This window comes from Myxocyprinus asiaticus, chromosome 18, assembly GCF_019703515.2.
Source record: "Myxocyprinus asiaticus isolate MX2 ecotype Aquarium Trade chromosome 18, UBuf_Myxa_2, whole genome shotgun sequence".
In the NCBI taxonomy this organism is placed as follows: domain Eukaryota; kingdom Metazoa; phylum Chordata; class Actinopteri; order Cypriniformes; family Catostomidae; genus Myxocyprinus; species Myxocyprinus asiaticus.
This window is the reverse complement of record NC_059361.1, coordinates 29,124,136-29,140,258: the sequence shown is the minus strand read 5'-3', so window position 1 is coordinate 29,140,258 and position 16,123 is coordinate 29,124,136. Positions and strand designations below refer to the sequence as shown.

The 16,123-nt window shown below is 38.4% G+C and overlaps 1 protein-coding gene across 3 annotated transcripts in view; it reads left to right on the top strand.

The window, feature by feature from the left end:
• LOC127456513 (inositol 1,4,5-trisphosphate receptor type 2-like) overlaps window positions 1-16,123 on the top strand; it is a 116,529-nt gene that overhangs the window by 56,020 nt on the left and 44,386 nt on the right. The gene's annotated exons all lie outside the window — the stretch shown is intronic.

Genomic DNA, 16,123 nt, shown 5'->3' with positions numbered 1-16,123 from the left:
GGATATTAGTTAGTTAGTTATGACGTTAGTTTGGACGTTAGGTTAGTTAATTAGTTAGTCAGATGTATGGATGGTTTGTTAGTATTTTGGTTAGTTGTTTAGTTAAGTTAGCTGGTTAGTTAACTGAGTTAAGATGTTAGTTAGTATGTAAGTTGAGACGTAAGTTTTGACCAGTCGGATGGATGGTTTGTTTGTAGTTTGGTTGGTTGGTTGGTTAGTTTTGTTTGTTTGTTAGTTAGTAAGGATTACGTTGGATGGGTGGATGGATGGATGGTTTGTTGGTTGGTTGGTTAGTTAACCTAGTATTTAACTTAGGTGGGTAGTTTTATGAATGGTTTGGTAGTTGTTTGATTGGTAAGTTTTGTTATGGTAGAAATTTTGTTTGTTTGTTTGTTTAAATGTACCTCATAAATCCATTTGGTTGCAAGACAGCAGCAACAATCAAGTCAAGTTTCAATACACAAAATACAACAGATACTATGTCATACAGTATACAATATTATATTCACATACGCATAATATACACATTATATACATAATGTACACAAGATAGACATAGTTTCAAGTTGTAGACAGTGCAAATACACAAGTGTAGAAACATGCTCCACCCTAAAATGTGATAGTTTGTGCAATTCTACATCTTTTGTGTTTGTTTGTATTGGAGTGCTTGTTCTCCTTGAGGTTTGGCTAGTTTGCTGTTTTTTTTCTGCCCTGAGAGTGGTGCTGCAGTTTCACGCAGACCTGACTGGCAGACTGGAGGCTTCCAGGGGAGAGAGAGAGTAGGAGGGTAAGCAAGTGAGGGAGAGAGGGATGGAGGGAAGGAGCATGTGAGAAGCCATGTGAGGGAGGAGAGAAAAGCGTGGCACAGCAGCAGGCATAGGGATTGGAAAGGAGCAGTGTCTGCTGAGTGCATGAGGAGACGGAGCAGGGAGGGGGTGTTTACGTAATTCGCCTGCAGTGTCTGAGCCAACCTCACGTGGCTCATCACGTTCTCACTCTCTCTGTTGCTCTCTCACCCTGGTTTTGTCTGTCTCTCCCATCATTTAGCACTTGTTTATCTCAGTGTTTTTTCTCAGAGTCTTTGTTTTCAGGTTGAGTCTCTCTTGTCTTTCTTTCTCTCTCTCTCTCTCTCTCTCTCTTTCTCTCTCTCTCTCTTCAATTTCTGCATGCATTATTTCCAAAGCATTAATGCAGACAATAAAAGAAGTGACAGGGAAAAAAATACAAAACTAAGTAAAGAAAAGGTCAGTGAAATAATAATATACAATATACAAAAAATTTAATTAAACAACACATTAATGAACAATAAGAATACTCTATTAAAGATTTACATAGGCAACTCTTGGTTATAACTCTTGCTCTCTATCTTTCCTCCCTCTCTCTCTCCCATGACTTGGTGTTGCTGAGCAGCAGGTCATGACTCATGAGCAGATATAATTGGTCTCTCTCTCTCTCTCTCTCTCAAATGATCACTTGTGTCGACATGGTGAGGTGAACGTGAGTGTGTTCCCATCTGCACACAATGTACAAAGTGTTTAAATTGTCAAGCAGTTGCTGTTGTTCAGCTGCAATTTTAAGTACATGCTAATGCACAAATGGTCACAACAGAGAGTGTTGACTACAAAGCTTCAGAAAACATTTATAGTTTCAGTGTGTTTATACAGTTTATGACACTATAGTAGGTGTGTTTGGTTGAGTTCAGGCGTGGTTCTTGTGACATGTTAATAAAACTACATGTACGTGCGCACATGCGTGTTAATTTTTGTGCTTGTACAGAATTGATTAAAGTACTGATGTAAAAGTGCTCTAAAGGAAAATGTTTGCGTTACTTTCAGTTTACACTCATTATACCTCTTCCCACCAATTAGGTGCCGGAGGCAGTGCCTAATCTTGAACCATTCCATATGTTTTCAAAGAAAGGTGGTTCTCGTCCAGAACAATTGGCTCTTCACCAGTCCCTTAAACCTGATAGTCTCAAATTAGGAACTGCTAACGTCAGAGGCCGGTATAATATCATAACCAAGTAAAGTTTTCAAAAAAACGCAAAACTAGATTGCTTCCATTATAATCCAAAAATCTGTTTACACTTACACAAGTGGGCCAGGACTATCTGTTTGTCGAAGCAATGAAATAAGTGGGGAGTGTTTGAAACTTGAAACCCAGGGTTTTGCAAAAAGTTGTATATATATATGAGTGTGTGAGCATGTATCTTGTATGTGTAAAAACCCTCTGGATAGCAGCCAGGCCACTTCTGTTCCTCAGCGTGTGCTTTTCTCCTTTCCAGGACCTTTGCGTCCAGCTCTTGTTACAAAACATTCACCTCAGGATACAAACCGCCGCTGCCTGCTATATACTGACATCAAGTTCTGGAGTGTATTTGTATGTGTGTGTATAGAATAATACTAGCATCTCACGAGTCAGGCGTGCCCTTGAAGTAAACTCTCTTATGCCAATATTTGGTGCGTGTGTGTGTGTGTGAGGATGACTTGGTGTGTATATAAACATGCCTCTCCTGTTTGTTGACAAAGGACAGGAAAGCCCCGTTACATAACACTCCCTTTCTCTCTTTCTCTGTTTCTCTTCCTGTCTGTATCACTCTCTAGCCAAGTTTCACACTACCGCCCGAGGCAAAGCAGCTTTTCAGATTACCAACCTCACACGGTTAAGCCCCTCACACACATGCAGATGCACACACACACCACTGTACACATAATGTTAGGCTGGAGGTAGGAGTGGGACATGTATATGCTGTATAACACACACACACACACACCGTTAGCAGGTCTCCCCGATGTCTGCAGTGGTGTACGACTATTTTAGCCCACACACAAATCCACCAAAGCATTCAAAGCTGTTAGTTAAAACCCTACACACACAGATACAGTATGCAAAGCTCTCCAGATTCGAACCCCTCATGAACACACTCGCACACACGTTTAACCCCAGACTATTCAGGGTTCTCACACGGGGGCTGGTGTTTAATCTTACTAATGCCACATGCCCGCAGACCTGTTCTCAAAACATATGAAGGGCCGTTCACTCCGAATGGCATTGGCAATCCGTGTAATCTATGTACTTACGTAAAGTATGTTTCTAGCCTTCAGCTACAGTATGATATTATTTGTGGTTAATACTATTTGTATTGCTCAAACTTTGTAATAAACTTCAGTGCATAACTTGTCCAGCACTGTTTGTGCTACAGACATGAATGATACTTCAAATTGAGCGAATCATTGTGGAAATTTGTGCTATTACTTTTTTGTGCAATCAGATTTATTTAGGGATTAGAATATTATAGTGACATGGGGTGGGCTTTTTTTACTTTACCACCACACAGAATAACCTAGCAACCACATAGAAATGCCATAGGAACCACCCAAGACATTTTAGCAATGGCATAGCAATACCCTGGCATTGTGTTAGGAAATTTTGCATGGGCAATATTTATAATAATAATAATAATAATATATAAAATAATATTATTATTATTATTTTCAGAAAATGTTAAAATCTAGTTGGTTAATATTATCTTTCCCCCCACACTTGGTCTTCAGTGTTGGTCTGAGTTAGAATCAGCAGAAAAAAAGTGGTAAAAAGCATGCACATATGAATCATGCACAAAAAGACCAGAGATATTTATTAAAGGGATAGCTCACCCAAAAATTTAAATTCTTTCATCATTTACTCACCCTCATGCCATCCCAGATGTGTATGGATTTCTGTCTTCTGCTGAACACAAATTAAGATTTTTAAAAGAATATCTCCGCTCCGTAGGTCCAAAAAGCATATAAAGGCTTCAAAAATGTTATCAATAAGACTCCAGTGGTTAAATCCACATCCTCAGAAGTGATATGAAAAGTGTGGGTGAGAAACAGATCTATGATTAAGTCCTTTTTACTAGAAATCTTCACTTTCACTTCCACATTCTTCTTCTTTTGTTTTTGGCAATTCACATTCTTCATGCATATCGCCACCTACTGGGCAGGGAGGAGAATGTATAGTAAAAAGTACTTAAAGGGGCATTCAGTAGTTATCTAACTAGCATTAGCATTGCTGTTCTTCGTGTACTTTAAGTACCGATGTTACAGTGGTGTTAGGCGCTATACTGCCATCTTTCGACCTGGATCAGCATGATCGTCTCTGCTGCCCCATCAGCTTTGGAATAACATTTGCAACTGGAAAATGTCGGAGTTTGAGGCAATTTCTAAAGTTATTTATTACTACTATAATATAATTGCTTTGCCTAAAAACAATGTCAGAAATCAAGCGAACAGACTTCTACAGTTAAAGACAGATTATTATTGTCCCTCATATCAATAATCTTTGGAGACTGTCTACATTTCACGTTATTTCTAAAGACAGTTATTACCTTTATTAGAGAACTGCTTTGCGTGAAATAAACCTCAATTATCTAGTGATACAGAATGGTATGGTAAAGATTAGAATTGTTTTTGATGATCAAATTTAGCATGTCCAGGAATACTGTATTTGAAGACCTTGTTTTGTTTCCAAAAATCAAATCAAAAAATCAAATCACTTTATTGTCACACAGCCATATACACAAGTGCAATGGTGTGTGAAATTCTTGGGTGCAGTTCCGATCAACATAGCAGTCGTGACAGTGATGAGACATATACCAATTTACAATAACATCAAATTAACACAACACAATTTAAACATCTGATATACACATAATTACACTCAACAGTATACAAATAATAACATACACTGTACAGTATACAATACGCACTATATAGATACACATTATTCAATAAAAATAAAAAATAAAAATATATAAAAAAAAGTATATATAGTATATATAGAATGTACAGTATGTACAGTATTGTACTGTATTGACATTCAGGCTGTCGGTTGATAGTCAGTTGTTAAGAGAGAATATAATATAATAATAAGATAATTTATGACAGTCCGGTCATAAATTATAGCAACCAACATCGTGATTTATACAAAATCCACAACAATCGCTGTACCAATCTTCTTTGCACTAAACGAATAAAGACGTAGGTGTCTTACCGTTACCGATGTTAGTTTTTTGCCTTCGCTTGTCTTTCTGTCTTCTTGCTTGAAGCAAGTTGCTTCAGACCTTTTTTTTGCTTCTTCGGCAGTACAGCTACTGGATCTCCCATTGTCTCCGATGCTAAAGCACGATAAATAAGTATGTTCTATTGTGTTCTGTCAACATGACAAATTCCTTGTGTGTGTAAACATGCTTGGCAATAAAGCTCATTCTGATTCTTTTCACAAAACTTCACAAAAAAACAATTAATTAGTTAATGTGTAAAACTTTTTAAATTGGCTCCAAACTACTGAATGCACCTTTAAATATTGATCTGTTTCTCACCCACACCTATCATGTCTCTTCTGAAGTCATGGATTTAAACACTGGAGTCAAATTGACTACATTTATGCTGCCTTTATGTGCTTTTTGGACCTTTAAAGTTCTGGCCACTATTAATTTGCATTGTATGGACCTACAGAGTTAAAATATTCTTCTAAAAATCTTCGTTTGTGTTCAGCAGAAGAAAGTTATACATGTGGGATGGCATGAGGGTGAGTAAATGATCAAAGAATTTTCATTTTGGGTGAACTATCCCTTTAAGTAAGTAAGGTCCATTTTTATTTCATGTTGTCCAATGGAGGAGCACCAACTATCACTGCTAGTGCAGGTATATGTGCTTTATGATCACTCCTGTACTGTTAGAAAATTTGCTTGAAAATGTGTGTCTGTGTGTGTGTATGTGCATGAGGGATTCTCATGTTTTCCCCACCCCTGCTGCATAGATAAGCCATCAAGTGCAATGCAAGAAGTGTGTGGTCACCATGGAAATGACAAAAATGACAAAATACAACTCTATTTCCTTTAAGAGTGAGGAAAAACACACATGTAGATGATACCACAAGCAGGTCCACTGTACTCAGCAGGAGGGAGCTCTAAGAAGACTGATTCAGGAGCCTTAGATCATGTTCTTTATTGATATTCATTCTGGTCAGGCCGTGCTGTGGAAGACATTATAGTGCGCTACTTCACTTATAGGAATCTATTTAGAAGAGAATCTTCAAAGAAGAAAAGTAGAAGATAAAGAAAGAAGTGTCATAAATTACTCATCCTCATGTCATTCCAAACCCATATGTCTTTCTTTCACATTAAAACACAAAAGGCTTCACTTCAAAGCTTAAAAAAGAACCAAAAAGTATGCAAAAGTAGTCCATGTGGCTCGTGCATCATATTCCAAGTCTTCTGAAGCCATAGGATAGGTTTTGGTGAGAAACAACCCAAACTGCAAGTAATTTTTCAGTAAATATATTGATCTCCTTTTCTCATTCATGAGCATTATGAGCATTTGGGTGCTTTTTTAACGCTTTTAACTATTCACTGCCATTGTACTGAATAAACAGACTGCGGTATTCATTAAAACATCTCCATTTGTGTTACTTTTGTGCATATGAAAGAAAGTCATACAGGCTTGGAACTACATGAGGGTGAATAAATGATGACAGAATAAAACATTTTGGTTGAATCTTTAAGGTGGCTGAAACAAATTGACCTCCAACCAACATTTGTGAAAGACCTAAAAATGTCCACAGTTTAACCTTGACTGAAATGAAAGGCTGGGGAACAGATGTTATTTACATTAGTTGTTTATCAAAGAATCTTAGATGTTTGCTTATGCATTTACTAGATTTAAAGGAATATTCCAGGTTCAATACAAGTTAAGCTCAATCGACAGCCTTTGTGGCATAATATTGATTTCCACAAAAAATTATTTTGACTCATCCCTCCTTTTCTGTAAAAAAAAATAAAATAAAAAATCCAAGTTGCAGTGAGGAACTTTCAATGGAAGTGAATGGGGTCTATTTTTTTTCTTCTTTTGAGCGTTTAAAGGCAGAAATGTGAAGCTTATAATTTTATAAAAGCACTTACATAAATTTTTCTGTTAAAACTCCTGTATTATTAGCTGTAAAGTTGTTTAAATCATAATTTTTACAGTCATTTTAGGGTTTGTTGACATTACATCGTCATGGCAACAAATTTGTCAAATTTGCTATAATTTTGTACAGAAAAGGTTAGAAAGCGATTATATTGCACTAAAATCATGTTAGCATGCATATGTTTAGGTCTTGTGGCTATAATTTTGAAACAGCGAGTATTTTCACATTTACGGATTGGGCCCATTCACTTCCATTGTAAGTGCCTTACTGTAACCCAGATTTTTGCTTTTTTTGAAGAAAAGGAGGGGCTTTTTCTCAAGTCAAAATAAAATTTTGTGGTAATCAATATTATGAAACAAATGCTGTAGATTGAACTTAACTTTTATTGAACCCGGAATATTCCTTTAAGTGGATTCATCAAGCAGATTAATTATGCGTTTTATAAAGGAGCTGTGAATAAAGTACTGTTTTTGTGATGTGCAGTTAAAGCCATGTTATTTGTGTGTAAATGCTCACTTTGGTGGGTACCAAATGTTTGGGTGTGTCAGAAGCCAAGGCCAAACATCCACTGGTCAGGCTCCTTCTCCCTTGTCCTCTGACGGCACAGTGCATTTCACAAACATGATTCTGTGCCCCTAACAATGTTAGGCAGTCATATGCCCAACTTCCAAACTGCACCAGGGTCAGCCAACTTCAGGAATGGTTGTTTACGCGCTGCTGCTGTTGTTTGTCTTGGACCTGCCTGCAAATCAACAATCTCGTCAATTGCTTTCACATGCAAAGCAAATTTGTTTTGCTGCTGGTGGCACTGTTTATTAGAGGAGCCATGCTGAACACTGCTGCCACTGAGAGCGAGTCACAAGGGACATCTGGACCAATCGGAGAGCGGTCAGGCCACTGCACTGGGCGGATGCTTACGGGAACCCTGAATTAGAAACGCCTCCTTGTCCTCCTCTATGCTATTTAATGTCAGAAGAGCAAGACAGAGTGTACTAGCCAGGAAATGCTAGGGAGTTTGAAGATTTAACAAAGGAGTATTGGATATTAAAGAGATAGTTGACCCAAAAATGAAAATTCTGTCATAATTTACTCACCCTCATGTTGGTCCAAACCCAAATGATTTTTGTTTTCTTCCATGGAACACAAAAGGAGATGTTAGAGAGAATGTTAGGAATTGACAGCCTCAGTCACCTTCACTTTCATTGCCTCTACCAGATGCCAAAGACCACAATAGGGCTGAGCATATGTACAGTAGTTTTTGATCAAGATGCAACGGCACCTTGAAAAGTTCTTTAAGCTTCATGGAAGCTTAGGGAATATCCACAATACCCACTCCATGGACTCTAGATAGTCTATAATACTCAATAAATGTATAAGTATCTTACTTTTTCTCAGTCACTCTATTTATTTTGTTCTCTCCTCCCCAGATTCTGTTAGGTTTTTTTTTGTTTTTTTTTTCAACTCTGAGAAGATGTGGCCATTGTGTGCATGTCTAGACTGCCCAATGAGGTTTTAGGTGTATTGATTTTTCTCTCCCTCTCTTCTTTCTCCTCGATAAATCTATTCCACCCAAAGTCATAGTCCTTCTTCCGCTCTTAAAAATGGGAGTGCATGGAAGCAAAGTTTCAGTTCATTAACTTTACTGTGCCAATAAATTTGTTTCAGTGGCCTTTTGGGTTGTATGCTAAGTATAAGTAACAGCTTCTTTAAGACCTTAGTGATCATTTAGAAAACTTCTTTATACTTCATCATTATAACTTTTTTTTATCTGAAGCACCTTTTGATTAATGTAGGCCTCTCCCAAAAAAATATGAAGAGTTTTGTGAAACCCAACTGGGATCAACCATTAGTGGTGCTTGTTAAAGCAAAGTATTTTTAAAGTATTTTCTTTCTGCGTACTGTGAAAAGGAGCTGTTACACTTTGGTGCGTAACTGGCTCTGCACCGTTTGTGCCAATGTCATGTATGATATCTCAAATTGCGTGGCTTTTTAAGGAAAGGTGTGATTATACTTTTCTAAGTGATTAGAAATACTTTTTCTTCTAGTGGATGATAAAATCTATTAATAATCCCATAGATTTAAAGTACATTGAAAGAGAGACTTGAGCCATGTCTAGGGATCAGAATATCATACAGACAATAATTCCATTTGTTGATGCAGAAATACCATATTTCACTTATTAAATACAGTACATTAAAAAAAAAATGCTCATTCATTGGTGGTCTACACGGGCATAAAGTTGAAGCTTGAACCTAGCCTGTCCCAGAGACCATGAGACCTGACCTGACCCAAGCCAACCGGTACTGTCAAATTTTAAGCCCAAACCCAAAATCGCTCACTCTTTAAAATCTCTTTTCCAAACAAGTAAATTTCTTGCAATAGGATGTATTTTATTTAAGCATCGTAGGCAATATTCGCGTTTCGTAACAGTAAACATACACAGTTTTAACAAGGTACAGAGGCCACACAGCACACTAGAGCAAAAGGGAAAAAAACATTGGCTTACCATTTATCAAGCGCCGAAACTTTGCTGGGGGAAAAAATCTGAAATCATGTGCAACAGTGCAAAAGTCACATGAAGTCCTCTTTGCACCCTGAACCTTTCAGAACATTGAGTCTTTGTGACATCTGCACTTAAAAAAAGAAAAGATAAACGTAGTGCTACGAATGAAACAGAATGCAGGTGTCTTGAAATGTGTTTTTAAAAAAATACGTTCTTTTTAGTTTGACACGGTTTCTAAAAAATGCGGTGGTCCTGCACGAGATGCTGAAAAAACAGCGAGAAGTGGTGCAACGGTCAAAGAAGTCCATACAGCATTTGCTTAGATAGAAAAACAATTTAAAAACAGAGCAGACGTACACAAACACATTCGGTGTGAACAGCCCCTAACTTGTTTTTTATTAATTACAAACCCATCCAAAACCTTGATGATTTTTTGCATCCCATTGGGCTCAGGTTGTGTTGCAGACCTACACTCACTGAGCCCTTTATTAGGAAGACTTGTACACCTACTTATTCATGCGATTATCTAATCAGCCAGTCGTGTGGCAGCAGTGCAATGCATATAATCATGCAGATATGGGTCAGGAGCTTCAGTTAATGTTCACATCAACCATCAGAATGGGGATAAATGTGATGGCATGTCTGTTGATGCCAGATGGGCTGGTTTGAGTATTTCTGTAACTGCTGATCTCCTGGGATTTTTACACACAACAGTCTCTAGAATTTACTCAGAATGGTGCCAAAGACAAAAAACATCCAGTGAGCGGCAGTTCTGTGAATGGACACGCCTTGTTGATGAGAGAGGTCAAGGGAGAATGGCCAGACTGGTTCGAGCTGACAGAAAGTCTACACTAACTCAGATAACCACTCTGTACAATTGTGGTCAATAGAATATCATCTCAGAATGCACAACATGTCGAAACTTGAGGTGGATAAGCTACAACAGCAGAAGACCACGTCGGACACTTTATTAGGACCATAGTGCTCTGTGTAGAGTGTATATCATACATGTACTGTAGTTTTATGAATAGATTTCAGTGCTTTGGATGCTGACGCATGTGCTGGTTTAAGGTACTGACAGATGAAAGAGGCTCAAACATCCTCAGGTTTTTACGTCAGCCTTTTTTGGATGTTTTTACTGGAGCTCTTGTGAAAATGGGTGCATCTCTCTCTCTCTCTTTCCCCCTCCTCTCCTCCTTTACTCAATTTAACAACATGTCCAAAAGTTGGAAAAGAAAGTGTGTCAACTGTAACCTGAGAGCGGAGCCTCACGTGTTGTAATTGGAGGCGATGTGACCCCTGGATGCGCCGTGAGGCCTTTGACTGAGCTTGACTTGATCAGACCAGCAGCGCAGAGCATATCACCCCTCCCTCTCTGCTTCTCTTTCTCTCTCGCTGGATCCCTCCTTCCCGAGTGCCCAGGTACCTGCAGACCAGCAGAGCAGGGCTTTTTGAAGCTCACTGGAGCATCCCAGGCTTAGCCAGGCCAGCTGCAGTGTGGCGTGCCCGTGCACATTTCACAGTCAATCAGTCTGTTTCTTCCTCCTCACATCTCTATCTATCCCTCCTTCTCTCCCTCGCCCCCTGTTTCTCTCCGTCTATCTCCTATCTGCTTCTCTCTCTCTCTCTCTCTCTTTCTCCTGCTTTCCACCTCCTCCCTCTCTGTCCTCACTTCACCTGCACAGAGTATTTTTTTTCTCTCCCATGCAGCAGCAGACGGATGAGTCAGACTTGCACTGCTACCTTCATCTCTCACTTTCTAGCTGTCTTTCTGTCTAAAGTCTTCCGCAGAAGTGCAAGAATGAATGCAGGATCTGGAGGGACAGTAAACTCCCCCATTATCACAGAATTTTGTGGAAAGACAACAGCTTCTGAAAAATCATGTCCAATTACAGTAAACAGGAACTGGAAGTGACACAAAAAATTTGCAGCTAGGAAATTCGCAAATTGTTGTTCATTCTTATTATGGGCTGTACTGTATCCATGGATGATAGACCAAATCACAATTTCTTTAAAAGTCACTTCAACTGAAACAGCATGCTATCTTCAGATGTTTCCTACTGACCAATTTGTATTACTTTCAAGCACGCTCTCAAATACATAGTTGTAGCATGGCTCATAATGTATGTGTGTCGCTCTGTTCTGTCTGTAGCGTATTATACATACTCGGAATACACAAAGCTTATGATACTGTTTTCAGTGGCCTCAAATTGGACAGATGCACTCAGTGTTTGGTGCAGTTCACTAATGTGAGCTGAGCACATTATTTTTAAAGCACTCCAGATTTACTTTAATTGCAAATTTGTGTACTTACAAATACGTCTGGCCGCTACAAGTTACCAAACAAATCTAAAGTAACTCCATGATACCGGGGTTTTGTGGACTGAGGAGGAGATAAGAGCATTTCACTATGTTTGGAATGAGGAGCACAAAGCTGTTTTCAACTTAACTACACACAGAAACTCAAAGGTCTTTCTTCAGTTCACTGCCAAAATAACTCGAGACTGCATAGTAATGCTGCATGCAAGTAAAAAAATTATTACACAAATATTTTAATATTCCATATAATCATAATAATTATTATTATTAATAATAACAAAAGTATTATATTACAATAATCTAATATTCAAGTTGATTGGATTCCAAAAAAAAAGTGAGCTGAGACCTTATAACTGAGTGATTTTTATTTATTTATTTTTATTAAAATAAAATTCTTACATTTAAGATAGTGATAGCATAGTGATGTTTTTTATTGGGCTAACATGAAAGTGCAATAAATCTATTGAAGTGTAATTATTATTATTTTTTTCAAATGATAGAATGATTGTGAAAAATAACCGTGATTTATCATTTTAACCATTATCATGCAGCCCTAGTGTTATTTTTGTGTGTGTTGCTATGCAGTTGCTAAGGTGTTCTGAGTGTTTTTTTATGTGTTGCTATGCGGTTGCTTGGGTGTTCTCTGGGATTTTTTGTATTTAATTTTTTTGCACATTTTATCATCCGCCAGGCAAAGCTCAAGTCAGACTGCTTAGAAAATTAAATAGCACACCTCAAGAAGCCACAAGATGTGAGGTATAATTTATGTCTGTAGCGTAAACAGTGCGGGACGAGTTACACCGTGTCTTAAAATGTATCTTTTCCATGTTAATTGCAGTTTTTGTCTTAACCAGCTGCGACAAGCGACAGGGCATTTTATCTTTGACATGGTTTCTATTTCATCAAATTTGAGTCTGGCAGACCCATCCACAAATTAACTCATGTGTCTAAAATCTTTCTCATAAAGGCGGTCACACACCGGACGAGAAGCACCACGTTGTGGCTAGGATACGGCGCAGGTATCAAACAAAGGGCATGTCAGTGCGGTTCAGATGGCAGACAGTACACACAAAAATGACAAAGGTTTCTCCCTTCTTCAAAAATTAACAAGGCTAGAGTAAATAATCTATGTCATTTGATAATGATTTGGGTTGTATTTAATGGAAAATATGCAAGTTGCGCTCCATGGCGTGGTATTGAGCAGCCTCCGGAGTTGTAGCTGGGTGCTACTGCCAGATGCCGAGCTGCGGTGGTGTATGTACAATCATAGAAAACAATCATTTCGAATTTTAGAACGCGCCATTCCGTCATCCAGATGCGTCCGGTGTACGACCCCTTAATAGTATATTAAAGCTGATGTCTCACTAGCCAGTTCATAACAACTTGAATTTGACCGAGGGTGTCACACCTAGCAACCGTTGTGCTTGAGGTCTCGCAGTCTTCAGTCAGAGGTCTGTTACGCACACCAATTCAGAATGGTGAAGGGATCAGTGATGACAGACATAGGGGCTCGTTCTGACTTTCTCTCCAATTCCCTGTCTTGGAGATCAGCAAAATAACAACAGGAGTACCGTGTGAACATAAACAATGGTAACAGACTGAAATAGGATGCAATTCATATAGTAACTTTGCCCTGTTGTATGTGTGTGTATTGTGTATTTATCCACTCGGGGATTGCCGTAGAAAGCATATGCCCATACACAGCTTCAGTGTGAAAATCAGTTATGTTTAGACTGATCCATCTGACTGTTCTAAATTCTGATTTAGTGAATGAATATTGTGGTCTCTAACGCACCTGGTTAGGACACAGTGTTATGCGGCAAATTTTAATACTTTCAAATTCGCATTTTTTTCTTCTTCTTTTTTTGGCACATTATTATTATACAAGTATGAGGAGCAATGGTAATAATAATGTTTGCATTAGTAAGTCTTTTTAGGATCATAATGTTCAACTGCTGTGAGTGTGGTGACTGCACATCCAGACAGTGGAAGCAGACATCGTCTGTACTGACTGCTGATGAGCCAGAGAGTGCTGTTTACTGAGAGCACGGGAACATCAACAATACGTGCTTGTCAAAGCGAGAGAGAAAATTGTCTTCCCTCTGTGGCAGTTTGTCACTCTTTTGTCAGCACATGCATGGCCACACGGATCGGGGTTGTCATTATCTGATTGGACGGCACAGTGTGCAATGGTAAAAGTCAGTAAGATGTCAGGGCCTTGTCCACCAACTTGCAACAATAACTTTGGTGGCCTCCAGAGGGGCACCTGAGATGCCCGTCAAACTGTCTGTCCCTAGATGCTCTGACACAATTTTGGACAGAGGAACATCACTTCCACCCTGTCTCTTTCTCTTGTTTCTCTTGAATCTTAGACAAACAACAAAAAATTAGCTGCAAATATCCCAAGCCAGATGTTTAAAAGAGAAGGGAGACAGAAATTGGGAACATTAGGCAAGTTGACAAAGAGAGGGAGAGAGGATCGGTACCATCCTGCTCTCTGCCTTGCCTTCCCTGTGATCTCTCAGCAATCCACCACTAGGTGTTATGTAACTCTCTCTCTCCATCTGTCTGCCAGCCATCCTCCCTCTCTTTTTCACACATTCAGTCGTCTCCCACTGAGAAACAGATTTTCGAGGCTGCCGTCTGCTCTCTGCCTTCTGCTCTCACTCGCTCACCCTCTGCCTCCCCGAGGTTTCGCTACACTTCTGGCATAATTACAGCAATTACGACAGTTTATACCAGTTATGTAAAAAGTTCTCTCATGTGAATGTGTGTTTTATCCAACACTGTTGAGAGGAAAACATGCAAAAGCATGAAGATAATCAAAACGGACAGGAAATAAATGTACTCTTGCCTTTACACACTCTAAAAAATGAGCTTGCTTTGAATGTTTGCATTGGTTGTTGGAAAATGGCTTTTTTAAATTTAACTTAAAGTAATGTTCTGGTTACAATACAAGTTTTTACTTATACTACTTCTATTACTGTCACATATACTTTCGATTTTCACTGAAAATAATGTTGACTCATCCCTCAGTTTGTAAAGACAAACAAAACAAATGTGTACCTTACCTACAAAATGCACTTACATGGAAGTCAGTGTGGCTATGGGATAAACATAGAGTTTCAAAAAGACAGCCAGAAAGCTTAAACATTACATGTTGAGACTAGCGTTAAACGTTATATCCAGTTTTTCAACTCCTGTCATGACCATGTAAAGCCGGTAATTCCTGTGACTTTTGCATGATATGCATAAGGATACCAGAAAGAGGCTGTTTACATCCAAAAATCCACCTTAAAGATTTATGTTTAAAGAACTTTACAGCTCAAATAGCACATTTTTGTACAAAAGAATAAAAAATATACAGTACTGTGCAAATGTTTTAGGCACTTAAGATGTTTCACAAAAACATTTGTCTTTATATCTTCAGCTTTAGTGTGTAAATAGGAAATATACATTTTAGACTCCCAAATGTTCCTTTTGCAAAAATAATAGAATAGAAGAACAGGGAGCCCTGCAACAGATGTCATGGCCCCCAAAGAGCCCCCCACTGAACATCGAGTCAGTCTGAGATTACATAAAGAGACAGAAGCAATTGAGATAGCCTAAATATATAGAAGAACTGTGGCGAATTCTCCAAGATGCTTGGAATATCCTATCTGCCAACAACCAAGAAAAACACTGAGCACTTTAGTGTCCAGGTGTACCTAGGAGAATTGGGGCTGTTTTAAAGGCAAAGGTGGTCACACCGAATATTGATTTAGCTTTTTTTATGTTTACTGGACTTTGTCTAACGTTAATTGATAAATGAAAACTATTTATGGCATTATTTTTGAAGACATCCTCACTATGCAACTTTTTTGACAAGTGCCTAAAACTTCTGCACAGTACTGTGTGTGTGTGTGTGTGTGTGTGTGTGTGTGTGTGTGTGTGTGTGTGTGTGTGTGTGTGTGTGTGTGTGTGTGTGTGTGTGTGTGTATGTATGTGTGTGTGTATGTATGTATGTATGTATGTATGTATGTATGTATGTATGTATGTATATATATATATATATATATATATATATATATATATATATATATATATATATATATATATATGCGCATAATTTCATTTCATTTAAACTAACTGATCTCAGTTCAGGAGACTCTAGCCTGTCATTAAAGCATAAACCTTCGATGCACCGAGTCATATGACAAAACAACATGCCACCTATCTCAGCCGACTTTGTCTTTGGGTGAAACGGCAACAAAACTACATCTGGTATGAAACCTCATTATGTTTTTACATTAAAACCTGTTCGAGTCAAAAGAGTAGTCTCTAGTTTCATCCGATATGCCATTTAATTAT